The sequence below is a fragment of the Dreissena polymorpha genome, unplaced genomic scaffold (assembly GCF_020536995.1).
Source record: "Dreissena polymorpha isolate Duluth1 unplaced genomic scaffold, UMN_Dpol_1.0 chrUn037, whole genome shotgun sequence".
Classification (NCBI taxonomy): Eukaryota; Metazoa; Mollusca; class Bivalvia; order Myida; family Dreissenidae; genus Dreissena; species Dreissena polymorpha.
This window is the reverse complement of record NW_026273351.1, coordinates 202,431-219,134: the sequence shown is the minus strand read 5'-3', so window position 1 is coordinate 219,134 and position 16,704 is coordinate 202,431. Positions and strand designations below refer to the sequence as shown.

Sequence of the window (16,704 nt, the reverse complement as noted above, 5' to 3'; positions counted from 1 at the left end):
AGTTTATTACATACATAGTACAATATTTTGGACAATATTTTTGACATAAAACGTGTTCAACGCGTTCATATTCCAAACTAACAAAGCAAGCGAAGCCTTTTAGTCTAGTCGAATGCACCTAAAATAAAAATAGATAGCGCATTTGTAATTGTAATCTCTCTAGCGTTAATGGTTTAAAACCATTACATTGTTAAGACCGTCTGATCGAGTGACTGAGAGTTTCCTGTGCATGTACATAGAGGTAAACAAAGTTTTGTGTTTACTGTGGCGCGGGTATTTCAAACCAATTAACGCTTGTAATATTCCATCGCCATATCCAGATCCATGTTGTTCGGTTGAAACGTTGTCAGATGATGACTGGCGTCGTGCGTCTTATCATTTTGCCTCTACCAAAAGTCGGAACATGCAGTTCCTTTAATCAAAATTCAGATATGCAAGTAAATTGCCATCTGTGAAAAAACTGTATACAATGGTGTGTCGGCGGGGGACCGGAAGTTGGGAGAAGCTGGGAATCATCAGTTTCGAGTTCGGCAACTGCCCTCACAATGTCGTCCCTAGCGTCACTGGATAACGGACGTCGCCGGTGAGCTGAACGTTTTCAGTTTAAACCCATTAATTTAGCTCAAATGCATCGAAAGATTACGGCTTATTAAAACGCTCTCGAGTCCGTTTCTGGGTAGAACCAGTACTTTGTATCTTTTTAAAGATTTTAAGAACGCTCCCGCGGAGGAGATAGAACCCGATACAACCTTGTCGCAAGGCGAACACCATATCCATATCGTCAAGGAGACCTTTTTTAAACTTGTTTATTAGCCGAAGTCCTACCATGTAGTAGATATATAATATTTTTTTGTTTTGTTTTGAAGATAGTCGATTAATGTTCACGAGGGAACAAAGAAATTAATATTCTTGCCAAGTTTCGCTATATTTAATGAAACCATTGATTGAGTTAAATATTAAAGTTTTGGTTATGGGGGGCCATACGTGAGTTAATGTTTACATTATTTGTTAATTAAGTTTGCAGGTTTTACATTAATTTTGCTACAATTTAAATTAGTATAGTGTGACTTATGGTCATTTATTGAAGAACATAGATTATCTAATGAAAACAACACAGTTAGTATAAGCTTATGCTTTTTCAACGTTTGTTAACGTTTTAAAAGTGTTAAACTGGAGAAATGCACGCGAATAATAACGCCATGGCGTAGGTTTCTGTAAGAAATCATTGAAATTGTTTCATAAATATATTATCTTTGTTTAAAACATTGAATTAGCAGTGGTTAATCACTGACATTTTCCCATAAACCTCATAAAAGCATACAATACATCTAATTTATCTTTAATTGGCAATAGTTTTTACAGACGTCACTGACATTTCTTCGATTTTAACTGTTCATTATTAACAAAGCACAGTTGTTAAGGTCAAGTTCGGGAACGCATGGCACAGACCAACATTGCATGTGTATTAGTTGCGAAGGCATTTGTTAATGCTATATAAGGACTCTATATGATGTACTAAACATGATTAAATCATATTTAAAACTCGGAATGCAGTTTGCTACATTTACATGTTTGCCGACCGTCGTGTATTCGATGACGTAAGATGCTTGTTTCCTATACGGATTCATATTCGTCAATTCGTCAAATGGCAAAAATGCAAAATTTCGCGACTTAAACACTCGTCATTTAACGACTGAAAAAAGAGAGGTGAAGATTTGCGCAAGTCGATTAAACGTCGAAATGTAATGTATATGAATATGTGTAAACATGTTGTTTGTATTACTTTTTCAGATGTGGTATAAGCGTGTCAACTAATACAACATCTGTAACAAAACTTTTCTTTTCAACTGACGAAATTCGGAACCCACTGCCTATTAATAATCATTAAGCCACGATCTGGAAAAAACGGAACTTAATGCATGTGCGTTAAGTGTCGTCCCATATTAGTCTGTGTAGTCCGCACATTTTAATGAGTGATGACACTTCCCGCTTTTGCATTCAACACTTGACTAAACAGGCAAATATGGGACGACACCTTTCGCACATGTATTAAACCCCGTTTTCCAAAGCGCTGCTCAATTGTATTCAATGTGCCTATACTCGTCCGATTCTTATTGTCAAACAGATATGAAAGTTTACTTGGTTTTACTACTCTTTAAAAATAAAACATTCATTGAAACATGAGCCTCGCTTTGTGAAAATAGAGTTCAGAACATATGCGTGTAGTGTCGTCCTTGATAAGCACGTGCAATCCACAAAGGCTAATCAGGGACGACACTTTCCGCCTAAACTAGATTTTCGTTAAGAAGAGGCGTCCCTGACTAGCAAAGGAAAACGGTATAGGTTGACCTGATACGACACTTTACACACATGTATAAAGCCCATTTATTCAAGAGCGAGGTTCAATTAATTTACAGAACCAGCATCTTTTATAATAGTCGTCAAGATATTTGTTCGTCAGCACATATATATTTATTGACGATGCTCAATATAATTTACCATATTTGTGTGCAAATATCTAACACGACATAACATGCCTCACCATCAACCGGTTGTATATTTATTTTATAATAAAAACTTTATTTCACGAAGATAACACATTAAGAAATAACATTTCTTTTTTACAATGTGGTCTTCAAAAACACAGTATATGTAAATATCACTCAACTATGACTAGCATACTGCAGTCAGCCTAAAAATAATTACAAAAGCAACACGTAATAAAAATAATACTACTTTTACGAGTAATAATAATAATCATAATAATAATAATGATTATGATGATGACGATGGCTATTTCATGTGTTCAGATAATTTATAGAGAAAAAAATAAGTGAATTAAAAAGTCGAATAGTACCAGATGGCTGCCCGAGTTATTGTATGGTCATTCATGCGCAAATTAATTCCTTCACCCTGTTATTAATAAAGTTTTCACTGATCAACATCAATTCTTACCACGATGACCAAGCAACTGACCAATATTCAAGCACACATGTTCTGAAAGATAAGTAAATAAACGTTTGAAAAATAAGCTTTAATAATCAAAGCGTTTTATCTGAAAACAATTACCTTAGATATAACACATCGGCTCTTAAGGTATGGGTGCGGCAATAAAGAGCATACAATTAACCACAAGGATATATGGCTATAATAAATGTAATAATTCAGCGCAAAGAAAAGGCTTGTTCACTGATTGCATACATATATTGATGCACCTTAAAATTGATATTACAATGCATCATTTAAACTCTGTTTTATAATTTCTAGGGAGTATGTTCTTAATCGTGTTCCTTTATTATCAAGCATACAGCTTCCATAATTGTCGGGGCCTCAGGATTACGGATATATAATCCTCGAATACATGGTGCTTAGGTTAGGTTTGGTATTAACTCTTTATCTTGGATAAATGGACCATTATCAATGATTGAATGTTAATCTCCAAAGGTTGACCTGTCGCGGATTAGGAGTGAGCATAAGATCACCGCGAGCACGTTGGTTCAACGAACGCTTTATAGATCATTATTACTGAAAAGTTTTCAAATATAAGTCAGTAAATTAACCGTCATGACGCATCAGTGCAATGTTTTAATCATATGAACAATTAAGAAGAATCGCACATTCTGACCACTTATTATATTATAATTTTGCGAACATTTTCCATGAAAAAAACTGCATGTTTTGAAGTTTGTCAGTAAATGCTTTAAATTGACACATGTAAACATGGGGACTAAAGAGTTCCAGCACACAACAGAAATAAAATTAAAGAAATAAGAAAAGCAATTCAAACATGGGCTCCAACCCTTAGAATAATAGTATTGCGCTCAAACCATTCGGCCACCCATGCTGAGGTAACAGTGCATGTGTTTTATTCCTAATGTAAATAATACTCGTATTTTCAAAAAATAAAACAATAGTAACATAACTTTCCAAAGTATACATTCGTTTCTCGTTTGCAACGCTTGATAGTTTTCAGGTTTTTAAATCGTCTACAAATGCATATAATGGATATATTAACGATTGGTAATTGTTTAGTATTACATATTGCTAGCAAAAAAACAATATACATACAACACACATTTGCAAATTTGAAACATTTGTTTTTCAATTTTGTCAATTTATCAAAAGGCACAAAGGTTTCTTTAATTTCTCATTAAAAATCAACGAGGTGTTACGTAATCAGTTTATCTGCGGTTTTGCATAGACGAGAAATTAAATTATTTGATTTGTTGATATTGTTTTGTAATACAAGTGTTTATATCTAGTTTTATGACCTAGATTTTGATAACATGGCAAACATTTTTTTAAGAGGTGGTGACCGACGACACGTTTTTTAATTCATAATCTGTATGAATTTTTCGGCTTAACAGTGGTGTAATTATCATAATTGAATGCAAACGCATAAAAGAAAAAAATCATTTAAAGGTACTTATTCACAGTGTTTTTTAAATATCATTAACATATTGTACTCACAAAACTGTAATATTTGGAACAGCTTTAAATTATTTATAATAAAAAAGGAAAAATTTAACATAAAAATACTCTGTTCTGCGGATAAAGCAGGTACCTATGAGACTAAGCATGAAACCATTACACCCAGAAAGTTGTCAACATGTACAGTGTTGTTCAAACCCTATGTCGACTATACACGTTTTTGCTAATCTATCGATTGTTTAGTAATTGGTGTTATTTTGTTATAACAGATATATGTGTATAGTTTGTTGAAATGTATTGGGTTGTCTTAAAATATATCGACCATCACAAACAATTAAAATACATTCGGCTTAATCATGACTTTCGCTGAGAAGAGACTTTCTTAAAACGAAAAATACCATACAAGCGGATGGTGTCGTCCCTGAACAGCCTATGCGGATTGCAATGTTATTCTGTTGCAATAATTTACGCACACGCAATAAGATCAGGAGCAGAGAAGCTTCTTATATTAAAAAACACAACCTTTAACCGATTATGTCATCTCTTGAAACACGTTGCTTAAATGTGACTTTTTTAGCACTTTATCTCGGATTTTGGAGCATAATCTATATATCACTTAGACGCATTGCAACGGAGTGCATGTTAATCTTTATTTTTAAACGATAACATGCAATTATTATGAGCTTACTTCCTGTCGGTGAGGTAAACGAACGCTTAAAAAAATCAGTTATAGTTTGTCTGCGTTCTTTCGCGGTTATCTTACCTTTCTCACTTAAAAATTGCAACCAATTGACGCAGGTTTAATAGGGATTGAAGTTGTTATTAAGCTATCAACGGACTTCCTGTGGTCTTTGGAGTTCTTTTATAAGTGTGTTATGGTCATAGTTCTTTTATTCCATGACGTAACTATATATAATAAATTCCAAACCATCTTGAAGCGCTTGTAGTCGTACCAGTCTCACATACGTCCGTTGCCATTAATTTGATGGTCTGTATTTTTACTAAATTAAAAATGATGTGCATGCCGCGCTCTATGAAAACGGGGTTTTATGTATGTGCTTTAAGTATCGTACCTGATAAGAATGTGCAGTCCGCACAGGCGTATCAGAGTCAACTTCTTCAGCCAAATCAGGGGTTGTGTCTATAAGAAACGCCCTTTAAACGACTAAAATCATACAAGCGGAAAGTGTCGTCCCTGATAAGTCTCTGCAGACTAGTATTAAAACCTTAAACAAGTCCACAACTCGACTACTATCACGCACATTTTAATATTCTGAATTAAAAAACACAAATCCTCATTATTTTTCTTCAACGTTGCTTTTCGATATAGTTAATAGTCGCTGAAATATTTACGGCCTGAAGCGGTCATGTTGTTGCTTACGGTCGACAAGAGGCTACATCTATATTTATGGCGTCTTATTTGCAATCCGTTATGAGGTAAATCATTTTGCTCTGCCCGAGGTGTTCTATTTTAGTGTAAACTTTTAATTTTGGTTCATGTCAGATGCGATGGCATTGTACTGGCTGCATTGATAGAATCATAGGCGTGCAGTTTATACTGAAACAGTGAACACTATAGTGCACATGTATGCATTAATAAAACACTGTTAATAGTGTATGAATTTAATTAAACGTTTAAGTGATCACATTAAGAAAACGTTGAGAAATAATATCTTTGTTAAACATTATTTACTATAGCTTGAATGCATTAAAAATGTTTTCTACTTATTTGAGTCCGTTTCATGCACTATAGCCAGCTGGTATTGGTGTTTTTGGGGGGAACGATCCCACAATGGGGATTGCAACCAAAGCCGAACCGAAACAGGTCGCTAGGCAGAAAACATAGCCATACCACCACGGCGACCTTGACAATAGCTTCTTTTGTCCGAGGACTATATTTAAGTGTTTGAAGATGGAGGAATGTACTTAAGCATCCGTATACAGATGACTAATGTGCGGACGTCACGTTACATATGAATTCACAATTGATTGTTAATGCAGTCGCTTCTAAATTTACCGAAATTTACAAGTCTAATGAAGCAACTCAATAAAACAAATTTATGAAACTATTTAACAATTTTCAGACTCGCTGCGTTTTTCATGTCTCGTAGATTGTTTACCGTCAAACGCACATAAACACATAGAATTCCTAAAAATGAGCAATTACATTCAGCCAAACGATATTTTTCTGTTTATCGGTGACGAAAATATTTCAATTTGTTATATTTGCAAATAAGGATACATTTTGCCTTCCGGTTATGTACATAGTCTGATCAATTTTGCGCGTGAACAAGTAATCACGATAAAGCTCTCTATAATCGTGCGAATTTTATTAGCTCATACTATGAAAACACAATATTCCAAAAACAAAGTAAAGCGATTTTAAATCAAATTGAACAAAATAACTGGAATAACTAGACGCAACACACATGGTTTCAAAGCCAATGAGCACGTGTACTGTGTTGATAATAACGTTAATGTTCCTCGGAGGAAAGGTTTTATTGTATTTTCCAAAGATTTTTATTTAAAGTTGAAACAGTGTATATACGTTTTGAATATACCGATGTGTCGAGAATGAAGTTTTTTTTTGTGTGAATTTGTCAAGCAAGCTTGTTTTTTTATTGACATTTGCATATATTTTTAAGACAATTGAGTAGACCATATTTAAATTGTGTTTACTATAAAAAATGGTTTATGCAGTATGCCATCATTAAACATATAAGACGTACATAAAACTGTTTTGCCTGTAGATAGGGACCTTCTTACAGACTGATGATTTAATTGATATATTTTCTTAAAGCGTAGAGTAATTGTTAACTTGAAGTTATTTTTAATACATTAAGAGTTTTACCATTTTGTTTTAATTGCTGAAGAATCATTTTGCAGTTTGTCAAAGTTATTGTCAAATCTATATAACATCTTTCAAAAAGTTAAATAACAAGTTAAACAAACGTAAACACACAATAAACAGCTAACACTTTTGATCTGAAACTTAAAAACAAAGACAACTTGTTAAACTTAAATAAATTTAAGATTAAAAAAATGTCTTCAAATACGCATTATTACATGCGATGACTTTACTAGATCGCTGAGAGTTTTTAAGTCAACAGTATTCGCCTGCTATTTCCAATGGGTGTTATGAAATTGAGCTGCGTTCTTGGATAACGGGGTTTAATGCATTTGCGTAGGGAAGTCATTCACGATTAGCTTGTGCTGTCCGCACAAGCAGAGACGATAATTTGTGTATGTACGTAGTTTTCGTTTAATGAAAGTCTATTCTAAGCAAAAATCCAGTCGTGGTGTTAAGTGTCGCGTCTGATGAGACTGTGCGGACTACACAGGCTGATCTTGGATGCAACATTTAACACATTCATTAAGCCTAATTGTCACATAACAAGTCTCAATTATTGATTTAATTTAAGGTCACGTGTCTGCGGATAAAGACGTCGAAGAAAGCATGACATCTTTTCTGAAGTCACTGACAAGGTATAGCATATTAATTGTCGCTTATTGTCTCTAACTATCAACACGTATTAATAGTCATACAGCGTGATATTTATGTATGTGTTGTAATAAAATAAGATACTGTACGTATAGTGTAGTTTGATACTGAAATTAAAGCGACATTTTCTCTGACAAAGCGTATCAAAGGTCATGCAATTAAAAATATGAGTCAAATCGTATCATTAATTGAAATTAATTTAAGCCTTTTTAACCTAGATGATCATCAAATTACCACAGCAAAAACAAAAAGGAATGTCCCCACATTTTCAACATTTAGTAACAGTTATTATTCGATCAAAACACGTCGTTTGCGTCATATTTTTTTCTTACTTATTCAACTCGAAATTTGCGATTTTGCCATTGAAAAAAAAATAGCATGAAGGTGATTTGTCGGATTCGCTGCGTATGAGACATGGGTGTTAAGTATAACACAAACCAATATTTTAAATGAACTATATGCAAACCGGTCTTAAGGGTGTAATAATATGGTGTCCGCGATTGGGAGGTCACGTGTTCGAGTTCCACTGTGGGCTCGTTCTTTATATCCCCGTAACACCGGACTGGCGTCCTTACTGCGTCCTTACAGCGACCTATGACTCCAAACGTGTAGGACAAATCGCCCCATTGGTGCGAAAACGTGTCATGTGACATTTAATTATAATGTCACATTTAAGTGTTTGCTCCAATAGCGCGTAATGTTAAATAAGCTTCACCTTGGTCTGTAGATACCGGATAAATTAAAGGAGAACCATTACATGCCCTTAAAGGCATTAATAACAGTGTATGTAACACTTTTATATCTGAATATTTACGGAACTCGTGACAGTTATATACGAACCAACAAGTCGAAATACACGGGAATGGACCAAACAATTACCTTACCTGCGGATGATTGTTGACGTCCTTTCCCGGTCATAGAATACCCGCACGAGGAACGCGTGAAGTCACATGACAGCGATCAGGGCCCTGTTAAGTCTATGAGCCTAAATCTTGGCTCTATGCATGTGCTTGAAGTGTCGTCGAATATTAGCCTGTGTCGTCTGCACATGTTAACCAGGGCCGAAACTTTCAGTCTTCATCGGAATTTCATTTTGAGGAGTCTTCCTTAAAACAGAAAAATCCATAAAAGCGGAAAAGGACTGCATTGGCTTAAGTGGGAAGACATATAACGCACGTGCATTAAACCCAGCTTCCCAAAAACGAGGCTCAACTAGTGCATATTATGAAATAATTGACTAAAGGGGTATTGAATGATTTGATATTCACTAGTAGGAGAGCAAATTGGCCGAAAACATGTTTTACAACAATAATCTGTGGTTGATTTACAAACGGGCCACCGTTTAGTGGATGGTCAGCAATATAACAAATTAAAGTCCTAATTAGATCAATTTTGCTGAAGGTTTTCATGAAACATACACAATCGTGTATGCGTTGACGGAACGTTACAAATTTAAAATACTGCAAACGCCCATTAAGCAATGCCGTTCTATATATTCAAATACAGCTAAGCCTCGTTCTGGGACAATAGTGTTAATGCATAAGCTTAAAGTGTCGTACCTGATTAACCTGTGCAGACCATACAAGGTCAATCAGAGACTATTATTTCCGTCTAAACTGAAAATACGCTAGGAAGATACTAACTTTAAACTAAAAATAAACCCGTAAGTTGAAAGTAACGAACCTGATTATTCTGACCAGACTGCATATTAAGCTACTTTAAGACGACACTTTACGCACATTCAGTAAACCCTGTTTTCCCAGAGCTACGCTCATCTAAATTAGGTCAAGGTCAAAGAAAAGACGAACTTGTATATTTGGAATTCAAATAGAGGGCACTACAACAAATGGAATGATGTCTGTCAGAGACTTCTTGCATTGTTTTGATACGTTTTGTTTGTTTTTTTATTCAGAAAATCCACCTCTTCAGCCGCATGCTCAACAAGTAGTTCTTAAGGCGGCGCAGTACTGTATTTTTACTATGATCGAACCAGACCCACAAGCAAGACTTTTTCAAAAACTGGGTCATTCTCGAGATAGTTGTGATATCGTTATTTCTTTTCTAAGGGATTGGATGACAACTAACGTTTTATTATTTGGTGCTTTTGCTGTCGTCATTGTTGCTGTTGTAGTAGCAGTACTACGAATATAATTGGTTCATTTTGTTTTATTCCGTCATAAAAATGACAGTTACATACACGTTCCCGTTAAAATCCATGTCGGCTCGTTTAAAATTAGTTCATGGCGTTTTCATAATGTAAAATACTGGTTTATACCATATCTAAAGTATGTCGTTATATATGATTATAAATCAAATAATGTATGCCATATAATTATTGTTTTCTTTTAATCGGATGCAGGTTTTATCAATCGTGTATCTTAATAAACTTCGCTGGCTTGGATCTAAAATATCATGTACACTTAACACTATATGTTATGAATATGAACTGATGCGCCATTGTTTAGGTAAAATCACTATATATGCATCTTTCAACCAATCCATGTTTAATTATCCATTGGGTTCATGGGGAGCTTAAAAACGCAAAAAGATCATTTCAACGATAAAGCTGATGTACCTTAGTTCAAAAACGAAAGTGAAGCTACAAGAAAGTTTATTGTGCTATTTATAGAGATCAACACACCTTTAATTCTCAATCTCCACGCATAGTTGTCGTTCCTTGCTCTCACATACGACTCTGCGAAATGCTCAGCTTGCCATTTTGTCAATAAAATAGGTAAAACCGAACAAACGCATTCAATGTATATTTGATTGGATATTTAAGATCGCATGCATTTAATTAAGAAATATGACTTTAAATGTGCGATAAATCGTGCAAAAACTTGCGAGTTTTAATGCAACTCTTTGGAACTAATGTATTGCCCATTTACGCAGATGGAATCATTCCACGCACTTCACAAATGTAAACAATTGAACCTATTTTTTTGAGTGACGTTAGGAATTACTTCGACGTGTGTATGTATGTTGGTTTCTTAACATAAAATCATATCAATTTTTTAATAATGAATTAAGACTGATATAAGATATCATGGTATGAGATGGTTTTCCAATTTATCCATCATGTAACCCAGACAGTATCAAAACACGATGCAAAATCAAAGCATTTTCGTGTCGTCTAACACACAGCTGGTAACGTCGCTGAATATTGCACAAAAGCAGCTTCATTATGAAGTTCCAGCGACTCGAAATACACAAGTATTCGCGTTCCCCACCCACTTTGACTTCGCACGTGAAGGCCTGTTTTTGGGGGAAACTGTTAACATCTCACAAGTAAACGTATACTACGGAGATGGACAAGTTGAAAAATAAATCACTCTTATCACTTCCAAATTGCGCACTACGTTAAAATCCCGTTCCATTTGATTATTGTCTTTATTACAAACGGGCCACCGTTTAGTGGATGGTCAGCACTATAACAAATTAAAGTCCTAATTAGATCAATTTTGCTGAAGGTTTTCATGAAACATACACAATCGTGTATGCGTTGACGGAACGTTACAAATTTAAAATACTGCAAACGCCCATTAATCAATGCCGTTCTATATATTCAAATACACCTAAGCCTCGTTCTGGGAAAATAGTGTTAATGCATGTGCTTAAAGTGTCGTACCTGATTAACCTGTGCAGACCATACAAGGTCATTCAGAGACTATTATTTCCGTCTAAACTGAAAATACGCTAGGAAGATACTAACTTTTAACTAAAAATAAACCCGTAAGTTGAAAGTAACGAACCTGATTATTCTGACCAGACTGCATATTAAGCTACTTTAAGACGACACTTTACGCACATTCAGTAAACCCTGTTTTCCCAGAGCTACGCTCATCTAAATTAGGTCAAGGTCAAAGAAAAGACGAACTTGTATATTTGGAATTCAAATAGAGGGCACTACAACAAATGGAATGATGTCTGTCAGAGACTTCTTGCATTGTTTTGATACGTTTTGTTTGTTTTTTTATTCAGAAAATCCACCTCTTCAGCCGCATGCTCAACAAGTAGTTCTTAAGGCGGCGCAGTACTGTATTTTTACTATGATCGAACCAGCAGCACAAGCAAGACTTTTTCAAAAACTGGGTCATTCTCGAGATAGTTGTGATATCGTTATTTCTTTTCTAAGGGATTGGATGACAACTAACGTTTTATTATTTGGTGCTTTTGCTGTCGTCATTGTTGCTGTTGTAGTAGCAGTACTAGCAAATATAATTGGTTCATTTTGTTTTATTCCGTCATAAAAATGACAGTTACATACACATTCCCGTTAAAATCCATGTCGGCTCGTTTTAAATTAGTTCATGGCGTTTTCATAATGTAAAATACTGGTTTATACCATATCTAAAGTATGTCGTTATATATGATTATTAATCATATAATGTATGCCATATAATAATTGTTTTCTTTTAATCGGATGCAGGTTTTATCAATCGTGTATCTAAATAAACTTCGCTGGCTTGGATCTAAAATATCATGTAGACTTAACACTATATGTTATGAATATGAACTGATGCGCCATTGTGTAGGTAAAATCACTATATATGCATCTTTCAACCAATCCATGTTTAATTATCCATTGGGTTCATGCGTAGCTTAAAAACGCGAAAAAGATCATTTATACGATAAAGCTGATGTACCTTAGTTCAAAAACGAAAGTGAAGCTACTAGAAAAATTATTGTGCTATTTATAGAGATCAACACACCTTTAATTCTCAATCTCCACGCATAGTTGTCGTTCCTTGCTCTCACATACGACTCTGCGAAATGCTCAGCTTGCCATTTTGTCAATAAAATAGGTAAAACCGAACAAACGCATTCAATGTATATTTGATTGGATATTTAAGATCGCATGCATTTAATTAAGAAATATGACTTTAAATGTGCGATAAATCGTGCAAAAACTTGCGAGTTTTAATGCAACTCTTTGGAACTAATGTATTGCCCATTTACGCAGATGGAATCATTCCACGCACTTCACAAATGTAAACAATTGAACCTATTTTTTTGAGTGACGTTAGGAATTACTTCGACGTGTGTATGTATGTTGGTTTCTTATTATAAAAACCTATCAATTTTATAATTATGAATTAAGACTGATATAAGATATCATGGTATGAGATGGTTTTCTTTCATGCAGTGAATGCAATGTAACCGTCGTGCAAGAGATTGTTTAGTATTATGTAACCTCAATGATGAACGCTTGGAATGATCATAACATAAATGAGACGCTTTCATAACAATAGTCCGTTCTGAGCCCAACACAGAGTTGAATGTAATGTAACCGTCGTGCAAGAGATTGCTTTAGTTCTATTTCAATTATTGGGAAAACCTATTTTCGATCTGGTTTTAATGGCAGTCGTCTAGGTACAGTATGTTGTTGGATTATTAGGTTTGTAAAAATGGTTGTACAATCCGGTTTATTTCGTGTTTGTTCTTTGGATGTTCCACTTAGACTTATCAATCATTATATCTTGTATTGAATATAATATGATAATAGGTGCTACCTAATTTACGGACAAAAGCTTATTTGATGTTTGATTAAAATAACACGGGTAATATATGTCTGCACATTATCATGCAACAAAACATTCAATTTCTTTACAAAACAATATGTAATTTAGCAAAGCAAGAAAATATAACTTGTTTAAATCTTAAACAAGTTTATGAAGCTATGCTTTTTGTATAGTAACCCCCTTGTACTGTTTTCAAACTCTCAAACATGTATTTCACTTTTTGTTTCCATTTTTCAAAACAATGTTAGAATTAAAAAAAAAAAAAATCTCGCGAAACTGTGTTTTATTGATATTTTTCCATATGCAGGGATGCCATTTATGTTTTAGGGTGATATTATTTCTAAAACGATTTTATTTAACTTAAACATAAAAAAGAAAGGTGTAGTACTTCATTATTTTGGTCCCATGTCTAAATCATCGACATCGTAAATGTATCCCCCTGCATATGTAAATGAAAAACTTTTTGTACGTAATAAATGTTAATAAATATATAAATGCAACAATGCTTGCGGGAGTGTTTGCGTATATCTTGAAAGAAGTGCATAGACCTCATTCACTGCGCAAAATTACACAGACCAGAAATATCACCTTTGGCTTTGGACACAATACTCTTTGCATATCTTCCGCACTGTTAGAGCTTATGTCATGAAATTTGGTAAACTTATTGTATTTTTCTGAATCCTCAGGAATTAACAGTTGGTAAAAACTATCGCTTATGGCATACACATATTGAACATTACTAGGTTGGTGTTAAGGAGAAAATACTAGTAGCAAAAACTTAGGTTTATGATGAAGACCCACATCATAAGCTTAGCGCTAAATATATGAGTGTACCTGTCACTTTATGTGTGAGACAAAAAATAAACAACAACATACTTATTATCACGAATTTACTGTTATCAACAAGAATTGTTTTACCAGTAAATAATTTACCAAACCATATTGAAATAAAATATAATCAAATATTTTTCACCTGAATTTAATTACATTATTTCGTTTATTTTCATTTCATTTAATTCATTTACATGTTTTGAAAGTAAAGATATTCAGTCATTATGGAATGTGGCATTAAACATGTAGACAGCAGCTGCGTATTGCATGTGAATGAGGCAGTTTCCACATGAATATGATTATTAAATAACAACCCGATTATTAAGCTGCATGTACATCCCAATTGATTTAAGTCAAGTTTTTGTGTGTTCAAGCTCATAAACAAAATAACACATTCAGTATGTTCATTTATACCCCTATCTTCTCGCCATTGTTTCTGTGCACTCAACACATGTAGTATTAGACATACTGTTATGAGTTTGCATATATTCGGTAAGTTCCTACCACGCGTTTGTTAGTTAAAAAAGACGCTCAGTCATGGCACTAAATATCAATGAGTTGACTTCATCAAAGATGTAGAACCAATAAAAATACTCCACTCATCAAGAACGCCTTCTATGAAGAAATAATAACAAGCAGTCATCAAATAAAATGAATACCGTATCCTACACTTTCGCTTCTTATATGGTCTTCAAAAGTAAGTAATCAGTGGCAATCAGAGACAGTTGACAAGACTAAACTTCTACTTTTCGCTTATTTGCATTTTTTTCAAAGTGTCAGCATAATGTGCAAAATAATAATGGTATTACACAACATGGTCTCAGGTGTGTCAAAAGAATTTTTAGGCAAGGATTATTAATTATAGGTATAAGTTCAAGTGTACAACACACTCTTTTGTAATTAAAATATTGCAAAGTGTGCTACTGGCACTGCATTATGCACATTTATATTTAAGCAAAAATTAACATTCATTTATATAATAAACAAGAAATCTGATACTTAAAAACAACTTAGTAGATATTGTTTAATGTACAATGTATTACTCAAAGTCATCATCACACAATGAGACAACACAATGGTCTCTAAACAGAGTGTGCTTTTTAATTGTGGCATACATTTTATGAATTAATACTAGTAATAGAAATACAGAAAAAAAAACGTCTAGAGCTACCTGGGAACTATCATTTTTAATATCAACAATTCATTTGACATGCCTGATTGCAAATTGTTAATTTCACTATTCTTTCACATTGTTTTTACACCTGATATTTGTTATGCTGTATATTCTTTTTGCTCACAGACATACAGAGTCTCGTCACAATAATTGCAGTTTCTTTACAGTCCACTAACGTTGAACATTACAGAGTCACAATTGCTAATGTTTCAGTCCCGGTCAAGCTTTTTAGGTCCAGAATTGCTTCGTTGTTGAGTACAAAGCTCAGCAGAGCAGAATGTTGTTGAGCAGAATGCTGCATGGAATGTGTGAAGTCCAGCATTTGACAGAGCAGCTTCTAAAAGAAAATCAAAAAGAATCCATAAAATGTACATATATAATTAGTCTATTTCCAATGTGTATGTAAGCACAGTTTGATTTTTTTACAGTTTGAAACAGTTTGGTACGAAAATGATCGAGTATGAGTCGGAGATACAATATTGTTTACAATCACAACGTAACTTAATACATCACAAAAAAACGGGTCTTGAGAATAATCACGTAGAATATACCCAAGAAATAACTCCAAAACTAAATAAAATGATAACTTTTATGTTCCATTAGTTTGACTGAATAATAATGACCTTAAATTTAAAATCGGCGAAATTTTGTATGTGCCGAAAACAGTTCCCATGCTATCAAAGGTAATCTTTAGCAATATTACATGTATATAGATTGATGTTTTATGTAATATTTTAATTGAATAATGACTTACCAATCGAGTGCATTCCATTAATTAATTCAATTTCAACAATGTAAACATCCACCAGAGTATGTCAGTTTCAATTTTTACTTCTTAATGACGTATCGACGAAAGCAGTGACGTCACACAGACATGTATAGTTGTCGACGAAAGAAACGCGGCCGTTCATGTTGTGAACAAATTCAACTTTTAAACAATTGTTTATTTATGTAAAGGGATTATATTAACTATAGAATATTGGGTTCATTGAAGAAGTTAATTCGAAACTAATCGTGTTCGGTATTGTAAACCGGAAGTACGCAAATAATTTAGACGGGTTATCTTTTTTAAGATTTTGTTAACAACATCTAGAACAATTTTCAATTTGCAATGCATTATGGGAAACAGGATGTTTCACACAGGGAGGCAAACAGACGTATTTTGATCGTAGAAAATCATAATACAATAACATAGAGTACGATTCGCTACTTAATAATTACTGCCATGCCGTATTATTTCATGA

General features: G+C 34.0%; 1 long non-coding RNA gene across 1 annotated transcript in view; it reads left to right on the top strand.

Annotated features, from left to right (window-relative positions):
• LOC127863784 (uncharacterized) overlaps positions 1–12,561 on the top strand; it is a 36,776-nt gene extending 24,215 nt beyond the window's left edge. The window contains exons 2-3 of the long non-coding RNA XR_008041180.1: positions 7,854–7,917; positions 11,915–12,561. This is a non-coding gene — a long non-coding RNA (uncharacterized LOC127863784). The remainder of the gene's footprint in view (positions 1–7,853; positions 7,918–11,914) is intronic.
• Positions 12,562–16,704: the final 4,143 nt, after the last annotated feature.